The sequence below is a fragment of the Aegilops tauschii genome, chromosome 5, assembly GCF_002575655.3.
Source record: "Aegilops tauschii subsp. strangulata cultivar AL8/78 chromosome 5, Aet v6.0, whole genome shotgun sequence".
Taxonomy (NCBI): Eukaryota; Viridiplantae; Streptophyta; class Magnoliopsida; order Poales; family Poaceae; genus Aegilops; species Aegilops tauschii.
In genome coordinates this window covers 462,154,811-462,172,732 of record NC_053039.3, presented here as the reverse complement: position 1 = coordinate 462,172,732, position 17,922 = coordinate 462,154,811, and the positions used below count along the sequence as shown (strand labels likewise).

The 17,922-nt window shown below is 47.3% G+C and overlaps 1 pseudogene; it reads left to right on the top strand.

Annotated features, from left to right (window-relative positions):
* The first annotated feature begins 8,127 nt into the window (after nt 1–8,127).
* Nucleotides 8,128–9,782, top strand: LOC109773238 (uncharacterized; annotated as a pseudogene).
* The last annotated feature ends 8,140 nt before the right edge of the window (nt 9,783–17,922 follow it).

Below are 17,922 nucleotides of genomic sequence, written 5' to 3'. Positions count from 1 at the left end.
CATGAGCTAGGTCTATGCGTAGTTTCTATGCACGAGTAGAACACAAGTTGTTGTGGGCGTCGATTTTGTCAATTTACTTGCCATTACTAGTCTTATCTTGATTCGGCGGCATCGTGGGATGAAGCGGCCCGGACCGACCTTACACGTACGCTTACGTGAGACAGGTTCCACCAACTGACATGCACTAGTTGCATAAGGTGGCTAGCGGGTGTCTGTCTCTCCCACTTTAGTCGGATCGGATTCGATGAAAAGGGTCCTTATGAAGGGTAAATAGAAATTGACATATCACGTTGTGGTTTTGGCGTAGGTAAGAATCGTTCTTGCTAGAAACCTACAACAGCCACGTAAAAGTTTGCAACAACAATTAGAGGACGTCTAACTTGTTTTTGCAGCAAGTGTCATGTGATGTGATATGGCCAGAAGGATGTGATGAATGATATATGTGATGTATGAGATTGATCATCTTCTTGTAATAGGAATCACGACTTGTATGTCGATGAGTATGACAACTGGCAGGAGCCATAGGAGTTGTCTTAATTTATTTATGACCTGCGTGTCAACTGGAACGTCATGTAATTACTTTACTTTATTGCTAACCGTTAGCCATAGTAGTAGAAGTAATAGTTGGCGAGACAACTTCATGAAGACACGATGATGGAGATCATGGTGTCATGCCGGTGACGATGATGAACATGGCGCCCCGAAGATGGAGATCAAAAGGAGCGAAATGATATTGGCCATATCATGTCACTATTTGATTGCATGTGATGTTTACCATGTTTTACATCTTATTTGCTTAGAACGACGGTAGCATAAATAAGATGATCCCTCGCTAAAATTTCAAGAAAGTGTTCCCCCTAACTGTGCACCGTTGCCAAGGTTCGTTGTTCCGAAGCACCACATGATGATCGGGTGTGATAGGTTCTAACGTTCGCATACAACGGGTGTAAGCCAGATTTACACACGCAATACACTTAGGTTGACTTGACGAGCCTAGCATGTACAGACATGGCCTCGGAACACAAGAGACCGAAAGGTCGAACATGAGTCGTATAGCAGATACGATCAACATGAAGATGTTCACCGATGATGACTAGTCCGTCTCACGTGATGATCGGACACGGCCTAGTTGACTCGGATCATGTATCACTTAGATGACTAGAGGGATGTCTGTCTGAGTGGGAGTTCGTTAATAATTTGATTAGATGAACTTCATTATCGTGAACTTAGTCTAAAAACCTTTACAATATGTCTTGTAGATCAAATGGCCCACGCTAATGTTGCCCTCAACTTTAACGCGTTCCTAGAGAAAACCAAGCTGAAAGACGATGGTAGTAACTACACGGACTGGGTCCGTAACCTGAGGATTATCCTCATAGCTGCCAAGAAAGCATATGTCCTTGAAGCACCGCTAGGTGATGCACCTGTTTTCCCAGCAACTCAAGACGTTCTGAACGCCTGGCAGTCACGTAGTGATGATTACTCCCTGGTTCAGTGCGGCATGCTTTATAGCTTAGAACCGGGGCTCCAAAAGTGTTTTGAGCAGCACGGAGCATATGAGATGTTCCAAGAGCTGAAAATGGTTTTCCAAGCTCATGCCCGGGTCGAGAGATATGAAGTCTCCGACAAGTTCTACAGTTGTAAGATGGAGGAGAATAGTTCCGTCAGCGAACACATACTCAAAATGTCTGGGTTGCACTACCGCTTGTCTCAGCTGGGAGTTAATCTCCCGGATGACGCGGTCATTGACAGAATCCTTCAGTCGCTCCCACCTAGCTACAAGAGCTTTGTGATGAACTTCAATATGCAGGGGATGGAAAAGACCATTCCTGAGGTATATTCAATGCTGAAATCAGCGGAGGTGGAGATCAAAAAGGAACATCAAGTGTTGATGGTGAATAAAACCACTAAGTTCAAGAAAGGCAAGGGTAAGAAGAACTTCAAGAAAGGCGGCCGGGAAAATGAAGGTGCACTACAGGTATAAAGGTGCACTACAGGTATCTCCGAAAGTGTCTGTTGGGTTGGCACGAATAGAGACTGGGATTTGTCACTCCATATGACGGAGAGGTATCTCTGGGCCCACTCGGTAATGCATCATCATAATGAGCTCAATGTGACTAATGAGTTAGCCACGGGATCATGCGTTACGGAACGAGTAAAGAGACTTGCCGGTAACGAGATTGAACGAGGTATTGGGATACCGACGATCGAATCTCAGGCAAGTAACATACCGATAGACAAAGGGAATTGTATACGGGATTGATTGAATCCCCGACATCGTGGTTCATCCGATGAGATCATCGTGGAACATGTGGGAGCCAATATGGGTATCCAGATCCCGCTATTGGTTATTGGCCGGAGAGGTGTCTCGGTCATGTCTGCATGGTTCCCGAACCCGTAGGGTCTACACACTTAAGGTTCGGTGACGCTAGAGTTGTTATGGGAAATAGTATGTGGTTACCGAAGGTTGTTCGGAGTCCCAGATGAGATCCCGGACATGACGAGGAGCTCCGGAATGGTCCGGAGGTGAAGATCGGTATATTGGACGAAGGGTATTGGAGTCCGGAATTGTTCCGGGGGTACCAGGCTATGGCCAGCATGTCCGAAAGGGGTTTCGGAGGCCCCGGCAAGCGTTGGGGGGCTTTATGGGCCAAGGGGAAGGGGCAAACCAGCCCACAAAGGGGTTGTGCGCCCCTCCCAACCCCTCTCACGTAACCAGAGAGGTGGGGGCGCCACCCCTAGGGCAGCCGCCCCTCCCGGCTTGGGGGGGGGGGGAGTTTCCTAGGGGGTGGGGGCGCCCAAACCCATCTAGGGTTTCCCCTGGCCGCCGCCTCCTCCTCTAGATCCATCTAGAGGGGCCGGCCCCCTCTCCCCTTCCCCCTATATATAATGAGGGGTGGGAGGGCAGCCATACCCTTCCCTTGGCGCGGCCCCTTCCTCCTCATACATCTCCTCCTCCTCCGTAGTGCTTGGCGAAGCCCTGCCGGTGAACCACGAGCTCCATTGCCACCACGCCGTCGTGCTGCTGGAGTTCTCCCTCAACTTCTCCTCTCCCCTTGCTGGATCAACAAGTAGGAGACGTCCCCAGGCTGTACGTGTGTTGAACGCGGAGGCGCTGTCCGTTCGGCGCTAGATCGGATCTTCCGCGATTTGAATCGCCGCGAGTACGACTCCATCAACCGTGTTCTTGTAACGCTTCCGCTTAGCGATCTTCAAGGGTATGAAGATGCACTCCCTCTCTCTCGTTGCTAGCATCTCCTAGATTGATCTTGGTGACACGTAGGAAAATTTTGAATTATTGCTACGTTACCCAACATTATAGGCGCAAGAGAAGGAGGCGAGAGGCTGCACCGGGAGCTGAAGGGAACACGGGAGATGAAACGAACAGGCAGCAGCCGAAGGGTGCAGCGTCAGCTCCCGAGTGACCTTTCGTATACCCGTAGTGCATGGAAAAAATTTAGATATCGGCTCGGCGTGACGAGGCGTGGCGTGGCGAGGCGGGCGGCGGAGGAGGAGCGCGCGTGGATATCCCTCTTGTTCTCATGCTCATACAAGTGGGGAAAGAACCTCCCTTATAAGGAGGTCCAACTCCCACTAAACTAGCAATGTGGGACTAAACTTTAGTAGTATCCCTTGCCTTGCACAAATGGGCTAAGTGGGCCTCTAGGATTTATTAGGAATTTCTGAAATAGTTATTGGGCTGCCCAAAATAGACTAAATTCCAGCAATCCCCCACCAGATCCCAGAGGCACATAGAAGTTTGCCTTTGGTTCCAAAACACTGTTTTATATACCGGTACTGCAGTGGAGACTGTTAAGTTGAACTTCCACCTAGAACTCTATGCTACACTAGTAAGCAACTTGAACAGTGGACTGGGCCTCGAACTGCAAGTTTTCTGCGAATCTAGCTTCACATAAAGCCTTGACCGATACGTGGCTACCGTGGGTCTTCCCCGCGGGTGGAGCTTATGCGTCATACTCCGAGACCTTTCATGAGTTTACTAGAGAGAACCCTACTCTCATAGATTGCGACGTTTGACAGTCAGACTCATATAGGTGTGTTCTTCAAAAGATGTTCTGCAGGACAACATCTCTGCTTAAATGAGCCACTTAGAACACATTAAGATATACATCAACCTGCCATGCAGTTTTAGGAGAGTAATGCATCTTCATGGAGTGGTATTGTTAATACTAAGGATACTCTCCTCTCAGTTGACCAACAGCTTGTCTTCCACATCTAATTCACGGGATATCCGATCATAAAGAATAGGTTACCACTGTGAACAACTCATATTGTGGGTCTCATACACATCTCCCTCGATGCATTATCTATCACATTACGTGATAGACCCTTAGTAAAAGGATCTGCCAGATTTTTAGACGTTTGGATATAATCCAATGCAATAACTCCGGAGTTTCTCATTTTTCTGACAGACTTTAACCTTCTCTGAACGTGTCTTGATGACTTCATGTTATCCTTTGAGCTGCTCACTTTCGTGATCACAATTTGATTGTCGCAGTTCATAAGGACACCCGGTACAGGTTTCTCAACAACCGGCAAGTCATTCAAGAGCCGACGAAGCCAATCTGCTTCGACCGTAGCTGTATCTAGTGCTGTGAGTTCTGCTTCCATTGTTGACCTCGTTAAGATGGTCTGCTTGCAAGACTTCCAAGAAACAGCGCCACCTCCATGAGTGAATACATATCCGCTCGTGGCCATTATCCCATCAGCATTTGAGATCCAGTTTGAGTCACTATACCCTTCAAGCACCTTTGGGTGCTCGGTGTAGTGAATTCCATAATTCGCAGTGCCTTTCAGATAACGCAAAACTCTCTCTAGAGCTTTCCAACGCACATCTCCTGGTTTTGAGACAAACCGACTCAGTTTGCTAACAGCAAAAGAGATGTCAGGTCCTGTAGCACTGGCTAAGTACATAAGCGAGCCAATAATCTGAGAGTACTTCAATTGATCTCTAGCAATTCTTTGATTCTTTCGAAGCAGCATGCTAGCATCATATGGTGTTGGAGAGGGCTTGCAGTCACTATAGCCAAAGCGACTCAAGATCTTTTCCACATAGTGAGATTGAAGCAATGTAATCCCACCATCATCATCTCTCAACAACTTGATGTTCAGAATGACATCAGCCACTCCTAAATCCTTCATCTCAAAACAGCGAGATAGGAAATTCTTGACCTCCTTAATAACATTCAGATTTGTTCCGAAAATCAGTATGTCATCAACATACAAGCAAAGGATAACTCCTCGCCCCCACCATGGCGATAATACACACATTTGTCAGCTTCGTTTACAACAAAGCCTGCAGCTGTTAAAGTTCTTTCAAACTTCTCATGCCACTGTTTGGGTGCTTTCTTGAGTCCATACAAAGACTTCAGCAACTTGCACACTTTTCCTTCCTGACCATCTAGTACAAACCCATCTAGTTGTTCCATATAAATTTCCTCATCCAACTCTCCATTTAGGAAAGCAGTCTTAACATCCATTTGATGAACGAGAAGACCATGCGAGACATCTAGTGAAAGTAGAACTCGAATAGTGGTCAGTCGAGCCATAGGTGAGTAAGTATCAAAGGAGTCTTCACCTTCCTTTTGGGTATAACCCTTAGCCACGAGCCGAGCCTTGTACTTTTCAATAGTACCATCAGGCCTAAGCTTCTTCTTGAATACCCATTTACATCCTATAGGTTTGCATCCATAAGGACGATCAGTTATCTCCCAAGTTTCATTCGCCAAGATGGAAACCATCTCGCTACGAACCGCTTCCTTCCAGTAGTCAGCATCTTCAGATGCATAGGCCTCTGAAATAGAACTGGGAGTGTCATCTATGAGATACACAAGAAAATCATCACCAAAGGACTTTGCAGTCCTCTGTCTCTTGCTCCTAGTAGGAACTTCATTGTTCTCCTCCACAGGACTTTCAAAGTGTTCCATCGAAATGGCAGGTTCGGTAATTGTAACTGGTTCCTGATTCGATGAACTAGGCATCTCCTGATTAGATGAGGTAGCCATATCCTTCATGGGAAAGATATCTTCAAAGAAAGTCGCATCATTTGACTCCATGATCGTACCGACATGCATGTCAAGTACATCAGATTTTACAACCAAGAATCTATAGCCAATGCTATGAAAAGCATATCCCAGGAAAACACAATCCACAGTCTTTGGTCCAAGCTTCCGCTTCTTTGGAATTGGAACATTGACTTTTGCCAAACAACCCCATGTTCGTAGATAAGAGAGTTTTAACCTTTTCTTCTCCCATTCCTCGAATGGAGTTATCTCTTTGTTCTTTGTGGGAACTCGGTTTAGAACATGACATGCTGTCAATATCGCCTCCCCCCACCATGCCTTGGAGAGACCCGATGTGTCTAACATGGCGTTAACCAAATCAGTTAGAGTATGGTTCTTTCTTTCGGCCACCCCATTTGACTGAGGTGAATAGGGAGGCGTCCTCTCATGGATTATACCATCTTCTGCACAAAAAGCATCAAATTCATTGGAAAAATACTCTCCACCACGGTCGGACCTAAGCCTCTTGATTTTTCGATCAAGTTGGTTTTCCACTTCAGCTTTATAGATCTTGAAAAAATTCAAAGCCTCATCCTTAGATTTCAGAAGATACACACGGCAGTATCTAGTGGAGTCGTCAATTAACGTCATGAAATATTTCTTTCCACCTTTTGTCAAAACACCATTCATTTCACATAGATCTGAATGTTTGAGCTCTAGTGGTGCAAGATTTCTCGTTTCCGCAGTCGTGTGAGACTTACGAGGTTGCTTAGCTTGCACACAAACTTGACACTTAGATCCCTTGACAGTGGTGAAACTAGGGATTAAGTTCAACTTCGCTAGTCGCGACATGCAACCAAAGTTAACATGACAAAGACGTGAATGCCACACATTTGACTCACTATTGTTGCAAACATGATTAACAACTTTATTGCAAACGTTTGACAAGGATAAACGAAACAGGCCTCCTGACTCATAGCCTTTACCAACATAGGTTCCATACTTGGATATTACAAATTTATTCGACTCAAAGACAAGCTTGTAGCCATCTCTACATAGAAGAGATCCGCTAACAAGATTTTTATTGACGGAGGGGACATAATGCACGTTCTTCAGCCGCACGATCTTTCCCGAAGTAAACTTCAGATCGACCGTGCCAACACCACGAACAGAAGCACTTGAACCGTTGCCCATCAGCACGGTTGAAGTCCCTGCGGTCTGATAAGACGAAAACATGGAAATATCACCACATACATGCACATTAGCACCCGTGTCAATCAACCAGTCAGGAGAATGACATACTGAAAGAATAATGGGAAATATACCATACCCAACATCCTTCATGTCAGTGTCTCCAATGACAACATTAGCGGTCTTGCCGTCTTTCCCAGGATGACGCTTGTCATAGCGATTAGGGCAACTAGGAGCCCAATGATCAGGATCCCCACACACATGACAAGCACCTTTCTTTTGCTTTACCATCAAGAGTGCCAATGAGATCCGGGACGGAAAACTCCTGCCTCTTATGCTTCAGCAAGGTAGCAAAGTTCCTCCACGAAGGAGGAAGCTTAGTGATGATACCTCCGGCAACAAACTTGTCCGGTAGCATACAACTAAAGTGCTCAAGTTCTCTAGCAAATGACTGTATCTCATGACGGAGCGCTCTTCAGTCATCCTGTAATCATAGAAAGAGGAAGAAGTCGTCGGATGGCGAGGCGGGCGGCGGAGAAGGAGCGCGCGTGGATATCCCTCTTGTTCTCATGCTCGTACAAGTGGGGAAAGAACCTCCCTTATAAGGAGGTCCAATTCTCACTAAACTAGCAATGTGGGACTAAATTTTAGTAGTATCCCTTGCCTTGCACAGATGGGCTAAGTGGGCCTTTAGGATTTATTAGGAATTTCTGAAATAGTTATTGGGCTGCCCAAAATAGACTAAATTCCAGCATATTCACTCACTTTCCCTAGTATTTTCACATTATCCAGTTAAGCACTATATTAAGTGTGAATCGCATGGCAACAATCGTCGATCAGGATAACATCCTCGAGTGACACCATGTCCAAAAATCCGCGTCCGTAGAGATAGAGATAGATATATACACACGTGCCAACGACGAGCTACGTGTGCATCCACCGATCGACGTAGTACGTACGCTCGTCATCACATCGAATCAATCATCAGTCCAGATCAATCGATCCGGCCGTGCGAACGATGGCAACCTCGGCGGTGAGTTACAGCAGGATCAGGTCGTCGCACGGCGAGCCGCCGCTGAGCGAAGAGCTGCTCGTCGACGAGATCCTCACGCGCTGCCGGTGGACGCCGCGGTGCGCTTCCGGGCTGTCTGCGGGGCGTGGAACGCGGCGCTCACCTCCGACCACTTCGTCGCCGCGCACGCCGCCCGAGCGGCCGCGGCGCGCCACCCTGAGATCGTCTTCTTCTCGCCGACCGTGCGGGGCGTCGCTCGCGACGTCCTTCTACGCGTGCCCGATCCCGGTGGACGGGGGCGCGCCGCCCGCCATCGCGGCTGCTCGCGAGCTGCTCACCGCGGGCGACCTGGCCGGGGAGCACCTCGTGCTGTCCGGGAATAGGCCGTGCCGCGGCCTGACGCTCTTCTTCGACGTCCGGCTGTCGGAGTACCACGTCTTCAATCTCTCCACCGGCGAGCACGTGTCCCTGCCGCCGTGCGAGCCGGCGGAGGAGATAACGCCGGCGGTTCCAAAGCTGATGCAGGTCAAACGGTTTCCTCTGGAGCTCTCCAGCACCGGCCTCGGCTTCGACCCGGCCACCGGCGAGCACGGGGAACACAAGGTGGCCAGGCTCTTCAGGAACATGTTCGGGCAGCAGAAGTGCGAGGTGTGCCCCCTGACGCCATCAGGCGTGGGGCAGTGGCGGCCCTGCGCCGGCGGCAACGCGCCGCCCGGCTTCGCGTGCCACGTCGACGGCAGGGCTCCCGTGGCCCTCGACGGATCCCTCTACTGGCTGCTGCACCGGCGGAGCCTCGCCGACGACGGCAGCGCCAGGGGCCCGCAGCAGGACGCGCCCATCCTGTCGCTCTCCGTCGGCGCCGAGCGGTTCGGGTGGGTGCGCACGCCGCCGCGGCTGGCGTCACGCATCCGGCACCTCACCAACCTCGACGGCTCCCTCTGCGCCGTCGTCCACGACCATCTCGTCGACGACGTGCTCCTGCTCGTCACGTGGAGTCCGTCGTCGCCATCGTGGTCTGCGCGCTGCCGCGTCGACGTGGGCAGCCTGCCCCGGCCGATCCGGGACGAGCTCAGCGGGGAGCGGGAGATCGTCCCGCTGTGCAGTGTGAAGAAGAAGATCCTGCTGGCGACGAGCCGGCACAAGGTGTACGCCTACGACACGGAGCAAGGCGCCGCCGAGGAGGTGTTCAACATGAACCGCTTTGTCGACGTGCCGCCCCACAACAGCGAGTCACGGCTGTTCTTCAACATTGGCCTCCACGAGGAACGCATCGCCGGCGTCGGCCTGAAGTCGGCGGGTGACAACTGGCTACAGGTGAAGCGGGGACGAGGCATGGTGCTCGGCATGCGGGAGGCGTCGTCGATGTGCCAGCTAGAACATCGGGACCAGGACGAGGATTTTCACAGGACGACGGAGGTGATCATGCAGCTTGCATTCCCAGCGTAGGGACACGATGTGTACTTTGTACTTTGTATGCTTGTCATACTTTGTATGCTTAGTAGTATGGTACGATGTGTATTCTCAAAGGGTATGGAGGTGATTCATCAATTTTTTCCTTTGATGGCTGCTATGATGGTGTGAGGCAGGTGATGGACGTTGGTGTCAAGTTCAGAGGTTTTTTTCAGTCTTGTTTGTAATTTTACTTCTTGACCGTTGTTACTTTGTGCAAAGGCTAGCGTTCCGCTATTTATTCAGTTTTGTCAGGTCGGTGTGTACGTGGCTTGTACTATGATCCTTTTGATATAAATAAGACACGTATTACCATGAAGAAAATAGAATTTATAAAATAAAATAAAATTATAAATTTGCTGCTGCATAGTTTTTTGGGGGGACAATGCTACTGCACGTGTCATTTAGATCCCTAAAAGAATTTTTGCGGCCCAGTCTAGAAGGGCGACACCAACTTGGCGCACAAGAAGACTCCCGAAGATCTCGAAGTATATCTGCCTGACCGTAATCAGCTACTAGTATCAAAAACGCTCTTATATTATGGAACGGAGGGAGTATGATATATTTAAATCGTAGGTCTCTCCCCCTTTACAAATCAAGGCATGGCTAGTTGATAGGTTTCTCATCATCTAATCTCCATATAACTTACCTGATCATAGCGATCTATCGTTCTGCCCAAACTCGCTCACAAAGGGCATTGATGGCCCGACATTTTGTCACTTTTTAAGGATATTTTGATTATGTTTCTAAAAGGTTTCCATTAATATACATATTTTGCTTATGCTAATCATTTGAGAATGAAGAAAACTTGCTTATTGTAGTGACGTGCAGACATATATATATATTTGTGTTCAAAAAAATAACATGTATATTTTTTGTAGGAAACATATCAAGATCCCAGCAATGACGTCAATTGGAGCAACTTCCCTTTGCCAACGGAAATTCATGCTCTTATGCAAGGTATGGCACTGGCCATTCAACACTCAGATAGGCCCGTGATTGTACAATCAGATTTTTCAAATGCTTTGGCCATCCTCTCGGGTGATAGTCTTTCTAGGTCGGCCTATGGTCATCTAGCTTATGAGATTAAGGATCATTTCGCAGCTAGGGAGTTTCTTCCTTTAAAAATTAGCAGAGATCAGAATAGGGTAGCACATCAATTGAAAAACTATAGTCGTACCGAAGCTTGTACTGCTGTATGGCTGAACTCGTGTCCTTCATGTTGTGAGGAGCAGCTGTCTCGTGATTGTACCCCTATCATACTGGAATAAAATCCCTTTACCCCCGCAAAATAAAAACATATTCAACATAGGCACCAAATCAAAACATAGGCACTGACAAGCGAGGTCCGGCAGGCGATGGCGACGCCTCTGCTCCTCTGGCCCTCTCCCTCCCCTCTGGTCGTGGTCCACGCGGGGCTGCGCCACTGCAGGCCTCCTGTAGCCTCCGTCGTCGTTGGTAATCGCAGCGTCATTCCGCCAGCCGCCAGGCTAGAAGGAGAATCCATCCAATCCATCCAGTACATCATCCATCTACAAATCAACAAGGTATTTTTCTCTATTTTTTTAAACATGGCAAGAGGTATGACCAATGGCGTAGGCATCATCAGGTGAGGTCCCGGGCAAGCCCCAGGCCGAACACACATTACAGTGCCAAATAGTACCGATAATGCTACAGTTGATGAAGAGATCCGGCGCAAACCCGGGCGGCCGCCCGGGCTGCCTGATCGCCTGGGGCATTTGTGTTGTCATGTAAATTGGAATGTATACTTACTTTCTTTGGTTTTGATGCCAAAGTGCTGAGTCCATTGTTAACATTTTCAAAGAGAGAAACATAATTTTACATTTTACCTTTTGACTTTTCATCATCTTTCACATTATTGTTAAAACGTTTGGACTTTAGTAATTTGTCTAGCCAAAATGAATTATCTCAAAGAAACAAGAAAAAACAAAAACATCAAACATTCCTGATAAACCTAAAATACTATCATGTCTTGGAGAAGAAGCTGAATAAAGGCCAAAACGATGTCTTTTTGAGACAAAACGATGATACAAGAGGAGTAGCTAATTTTCTTGGGTCCATCAAGATATATTTGTTTTGAGCCATACGCAAGCCCGCATACTATTCATATATGAATCTAGCTTTGTGAAATTTTCATTTTGGAAAAGGAGGATAACCCCCGGCCTCTGCATCAGCGTGACACGCTCTGTCAGAGCTGAAATGAAAGCAAAAAAAAGTGTAAATTGCCACAACCGGCGAAAATAGAATGAGATGACTAAACACCTCGCCTATTATTGGGCCACCATTCAAATTGATTGTAGATATCGTGAGCTACCATCTCCCATCGGGTAGACCCAGTAACCAAAGGCTCCCTGGCTTCCGGAGAGTGAGTAACGACCATATACGGATCCAAATAGTGGCCTTGTAGATAACCTGCAAAAAATTAATCTGAGTTTGTCTGTTAAAAACCATATCATTTATGCAGTTCCAAATAGCCCAAAGTAACGCACATACTCCTATCCGAATATGTGTCGCAATAGTTGGATCAACCCTGAAAGATCGTGGATGTCGCCTAGAGGGGGGGCGGTGAATAGGCGCTTTAAAATAATTACGGTTTAAGCTTGAACAAATGCGGAATAAACCTAGCGGTTAATTTGACAAGCACAAAACCTACAACAACTAGGCTCACCTATGTGTACCAACAACTTATGCTAAGCAAGATAAACAACTAAGTGATAGCAAGATATATGACAAGAAACAATATGGCTATCACAAAGTAAAGTGCATAAGTAAAGGGTTCGGGTAAGAGATAACCGAGGCACGCGGAGACGACGATGTATCCCGAAGTTCACACCCTTGCGGATGCTAATCTCCGTTTGGAGCGGTGTGGAGGCACAATGCTCCCCTAGGGCCACCGTAATCTCCTCACGCCCTCGCACAATGCAAGATGCCGTGATTCCACTAAGGGACCCTTGAGGGCGGTCACCGTACCCGTACAAATGGCAACCCTTGGGGGCGGTCACCGAACCCGTACACTTTGGCAACCCTTGGGGGCGGTCACCGGAACCCGTCAAATTGCTCGGGGCGATCTCCACAACCTAATTGGAGACCCCGACGCTTGCCCGGAGCTTTACACCACAATGATTGAGCTCCGAACACCACCAACCGTCTAGGCCGCCCAGGCACCCAAGAGGAACAAGCTCAAGGGCACCAAGCACCCAAGAGTAATAAGCTTCTCAACTTGTAACTTCCACGTATCACCGTGGAGAACTCAAACCGATGCACCAAATGCAATGGCAAGGGCACACGGAGTGCCCAAGTCCTTCTCTCTCAAATCCCACCGAAGCAACTAATGCTAGGGAGGAAAAAGAGAGGAAGAACAAGAAGGAGAACACCAAGAACTCCAAGATCTAGATCCAAGGGGTTCCCCTCACATAGAGGAGAAAGTGATTGGTGGAAATGTGGATCTAGATCTCCTCTCTCTTTTCCCTCAAAAACTAGCAAGAATCCATGGAGGGATTGAGAGTTAGCAAGCTCGAAGAAGGTCAACAATGGGGGAAGAACACGAGCTCAAAGGATAAGGTTCATTGGGGAAGAAGACCCACTTTTATAGGAGGGGGAAATCCAATCGTTATGTGCTCAGCCCGCACACGAGCGGTACTACCGCTCTACGAGCGGTACTACCGCTCGGGCGGAAGAAGCAGGGAAACGGATCAACAAAACATGAACCTTGGGGCGGAGCGGTACTACCGTGGAGTCTGGAGGGTAGGAGAGTGACAGACCCGAGCGGTACTGCCGCGGTGGTTGGGCGGTACTACCGCTCGTGAGCGGTACTGCCGCCCTACTGCCGCTGTGAAGTACCGCACTATCCGACACGAAAAATGACCCCTCGAGTCGACGCGGTAGGGGCCTGGTACCGTAGCGGTACTACTGCTGAGGACCCACCAGCGGTACTACCGTTGCGGAGCGGTACTGCCGCTTGTGACCCCTAAGCCGTACTACCGCTGGGACCATCCTAAAGCCACTTCCACGAAAACAAGAATACTCCACGAGAAACCAAAACTGCCATAACTTCTGCATATGAGCTCCGAATTGAGCAAACTCAAGCTTGTTGAATACAAGACGAGTAGCATCAAAACAGAGGAGTGAAACCTCCAACTGAGAAGAACCGGCATAACCTTCCAACATCGAAAACATCATAGAAGATGCGAGTGAACTCCGTTTTCGATGAACTCGAGCTTGTCATCAAGATGACCATAAGCTCCAAAACTCACAAAGAGAAAAACCAAATAAGAACCAAGAAAGATGATGCAAGGATGCAATGGTTTGAGCTCTCTACGAATGATACGATCAAGCTACTCATGGAGAGCCCCCCTTGATAGTACGGCAATCGATCCTATAACCCGGTCTCCCAACTACCATCATGAGACCGGTAAAATAGAAAACCTATCAAGGGCAAACCTTTGCCTTGCACATGGTCCACTTGAGCTAGATGATGACGATCTTGACTCCCTCAAGTTGGACCACCTTTCTTGGTTGCGTTGGCTCGATGAAGACTAGTTGATTGCTCCCCCATACTCCACTATGGGTGAGCCACTCTTCCGCACATCTTCACAAGTCCCTTGTCACCACAATGGACGGCAAGCTTCAAGCATTTGATCTCTTCATGATGCTTCACTTGAACTTGCACACCGCAACATCTTCACAAGTCCATTGTCACCACAATGGACGGCAAGCTTCAAGCATTTGATCTCTTCATGATGCTTCACTTGAACTTGCACACCGCAACCTAACCCCACAAAGAACTCTCACGAAGATCATGGGTTAGTACACAAAGCGTAATTGACAATGCTTACCACACCATGGGATCGCTTGATCCCTCTCGGTACATCTTCTACGCTTTGTGAGTTGATCAAGTTGATTCACTCTTGACTTAGTCTTGATCAACCTTGAATCTTTTCAACTCTCTTCATTTGGATGATGTCTTGAAGATATACATGAATGATCACACAATCTTCTTCTCCAAGACATGCTTGCAATAAGCTCAACTCTCACATGACCAATCTTTGGATAATAACACCTTGATCACCACATAAACTCCTTGAAACCAACACATGAACTTCAAGAAATGCCTATGGACAAATCCTTCAAATATAACTCAAGGCAACAATTAGTCCATAGAGATTGTCATCAATTACCAAAACCAAACATGGGGGCACCGCATGTTCTTTCAAACCCCCATTTAGCCATGTCCCAAATAACGTATGAATACTATTTGGAGAGGTAATATTAAATGCTACATGGACTGAGCGGCATAATAATCTAGGCATCGGACATTTGAGAAATTGGTGTTCAATCGATTCATCTTGATCACAAAAGCAGCATCGTTGAGTGCCCTCCCAACTTCGCTTTGCCAAATTATCCTTAGTCAGAATCACCTCCTTATGAACAAACCACATGAAGACTTTGATTCTTAAGGGTACTTTTATTTTCCAAATATGCATCGGTTTCGGAATTGGACCAGAGTTAATTAGGTCTACATACATAGATTTCACTGAAAACTGAAGGAAATATGCCCTAGAGGCAATAATAAAGTTGTTATTTATATATCCTTATATCATGATAACTATTTCTTATTCATGCTAGAATTGTATTAACCGGAAACATAGCACATGTGTGAATACATAGACAAAATAGAGTGTCCCTAGTATGCCGAGTATCGGAGAGGTATCTCTGGGCCCGTGAAGAGACTTGCCGGTAACGAGATTGAACTAGGTATGATGATACCGACGATCGAATGTCGGGCAAGTAACTTACCGATGACAAAGAGAATGACGTATGTTGTTATTGCGGTTTGACCGATAAAGATATTCATAGAATATGTAGGAACCAATATGAGCATCCAGGTTCTGCTATTGGTTATTGACCCGTCTCGGTCATGTCTACATAGTTCTCGAACCCGTAGGGTCCGCACGCTTAACGTTCGATGTCGATTTGTATTAGAGTTATGTGTTTTGGTGACCAAAGTTTGTTCGGAGTTCCGGATGAGATCGTGGACATGATGAGGAGTCTCGAAATGATCAAGAGGTAAAGATTGATATATTGGAAGGTTATGTACGGACACCGGAATGGTTTCGAAGAGGTTCGGGGATTTTTCGGAGTACCGGGAGGTTACCGGAACCCCCGGGAAAGTTAATGGGACTCATGGGCCATAGTGGAGAGGAGGAGGCAGGCCACAAGAGGTGGCCCCCCCCCTCCATAGCAGTCCGAATTGGACAAGGGGTGGGGGCGCGGCCCCCCTTTCCTTCTCCCTCTCCCCCTCTTTCCCCTTTCCCCCTCTCCGTTGGAAGGAAGGGGGGAGCCGAGTAGGACTAGGAGTGCCAGTGGGACTCCCCCCACTTGGCGCGCCCCTAGGGCCGGCCGGCCTCCCCTCCCCTCCTTTATATACGTGGGCAAGGGGGCACCCCAAAGGCACATCAATTGTTCTCTTAGCCGTGTGCGGTGCCCCCTCCACAGTTTACTCCTCTGGTCATAGCGTCGTAGTGCTTAGGCGAAGCCCTGCGCTGATCACATCATCATCACCGTCACCACGCCGTCGTGCTGAAGGAACTCTCCCTCGACCCTCTGCTGGATCAAGAGTTCGAGCGACGTCATCGAGTTGAACGTGTGCTGAACTCGGAGGTGCCGTACGTTCAGTACTAGATCGGTTGGATCGTGAAGATGTTCGACTACATCAACCGCGTTAACCTAACGCTTCCGCTTTCAGTCTACGAAGGCACGTGGACACACACTCCTCTTCTCGTTGCTATGCATCTCCTAGATAGATCTTGCGTGAGCGTAGGATTTTTTTTGAAATTGCATGTTGCATTCCCCAACAAAAACACACCGTTCATTGATAGTCTCCAATGAATCGTATCTGGCTCATCAAAGAGTTGAACGTCCATCAACCTTTGTACGAGATGTAGCCAAGCGTTCCCTCGGTCTCCTACTAAAGACCTCCGGAACTGAATGTTTAGAGGTGAAGACTGTAATACTGTAGCAACATATGCGTTCTTACGTTGTACAATATTATACAAGGACGGATATTGTGTGACCAGAGGCGTCTCCCCTAGCCAAATATCCTCCCAGAATCTAGTAGAATTACTGTTTCCAATGATGAATTTTGTTCTATAGAAGAAGGCCGTTTTCAGTCTCATCAACCCCTTCTAGAAAGGTGAATCATTGGGTCTAATGGTAACCTGGGCCAATGTTTTAGCCCGAATGTACTTGTTATCCACTAACTGTACCCACATGTCTTCAGTCTTAACAGAAAGACTGTATAACCATTTACTGAGCAGGCAACTGTCTTTTACCTCTAAATTCTCAATGCCTAGCCCCCTGGTTCTTCGGTCTACAAATGATATCCCATTTAGTAAGCATGTATTTTCTCTTTATTTCTCATCGCTTTGCCAAAAAAATCATGATCAATAAAAATCTAACATTTTCCGTACCCCTACAGGTACCTCAAAGAAAGATAGAAGGAACATCGGCATATTCGTGAGTACTGGGTTTATCAGTACCAACCGACCTCCATAAGACATAAGTTTACCCTTTCAGCAGCTTAGTTTTTTTATTTCAAATCGATCTTCAATACACTTTCATTCCTTATTAGAAAGCCTGCGATGGTGAATTGGTATACCAAATAACTAAACGGCAGGGTATCAAGTTCACATCCGAACAATTGTCTATAACCTTCTTGTTCTTCCCTGGCTTTCCTAAAGCAGAACAATTCACTTTTGTTAAAACTAGCTAGGACCTCAATAAGTCCCGAACGTTCGGAATTTAAGCATGTCATCCCAAACGTTTTTTGATGGCAACTTTTGTGCTGCGAGGTGGCAACTTTAGTTGTTAACACACGGCAACTTTGTTCCGTTTCGATTTTTTATTAGAAAATTGCCATGTTTGTCAACATCACCTTATTACTAAAGTCACCTTATTAGTAAAGTTGCCATGAAAAGAGTTCGGGATGACATGCTTAAAAATCGAACGTTCGGGATTTTCCGTAAAACTAATTTTCAAACCTAACAATTGTTTGAATAGGCGTAATATAACCATCATATTTCTGGCCTTATTTGGCTGGATCCTCCTCTATTTTATTTTTGTAGGGGATCGGCTAGAGTTGGCCTTATGTGTGTATCTCGTGATGTTAAAAACAAACTAGATAAAAGAGGGATGATGATTTGGAGCTAGCTAGTTCCCTTGCATTGG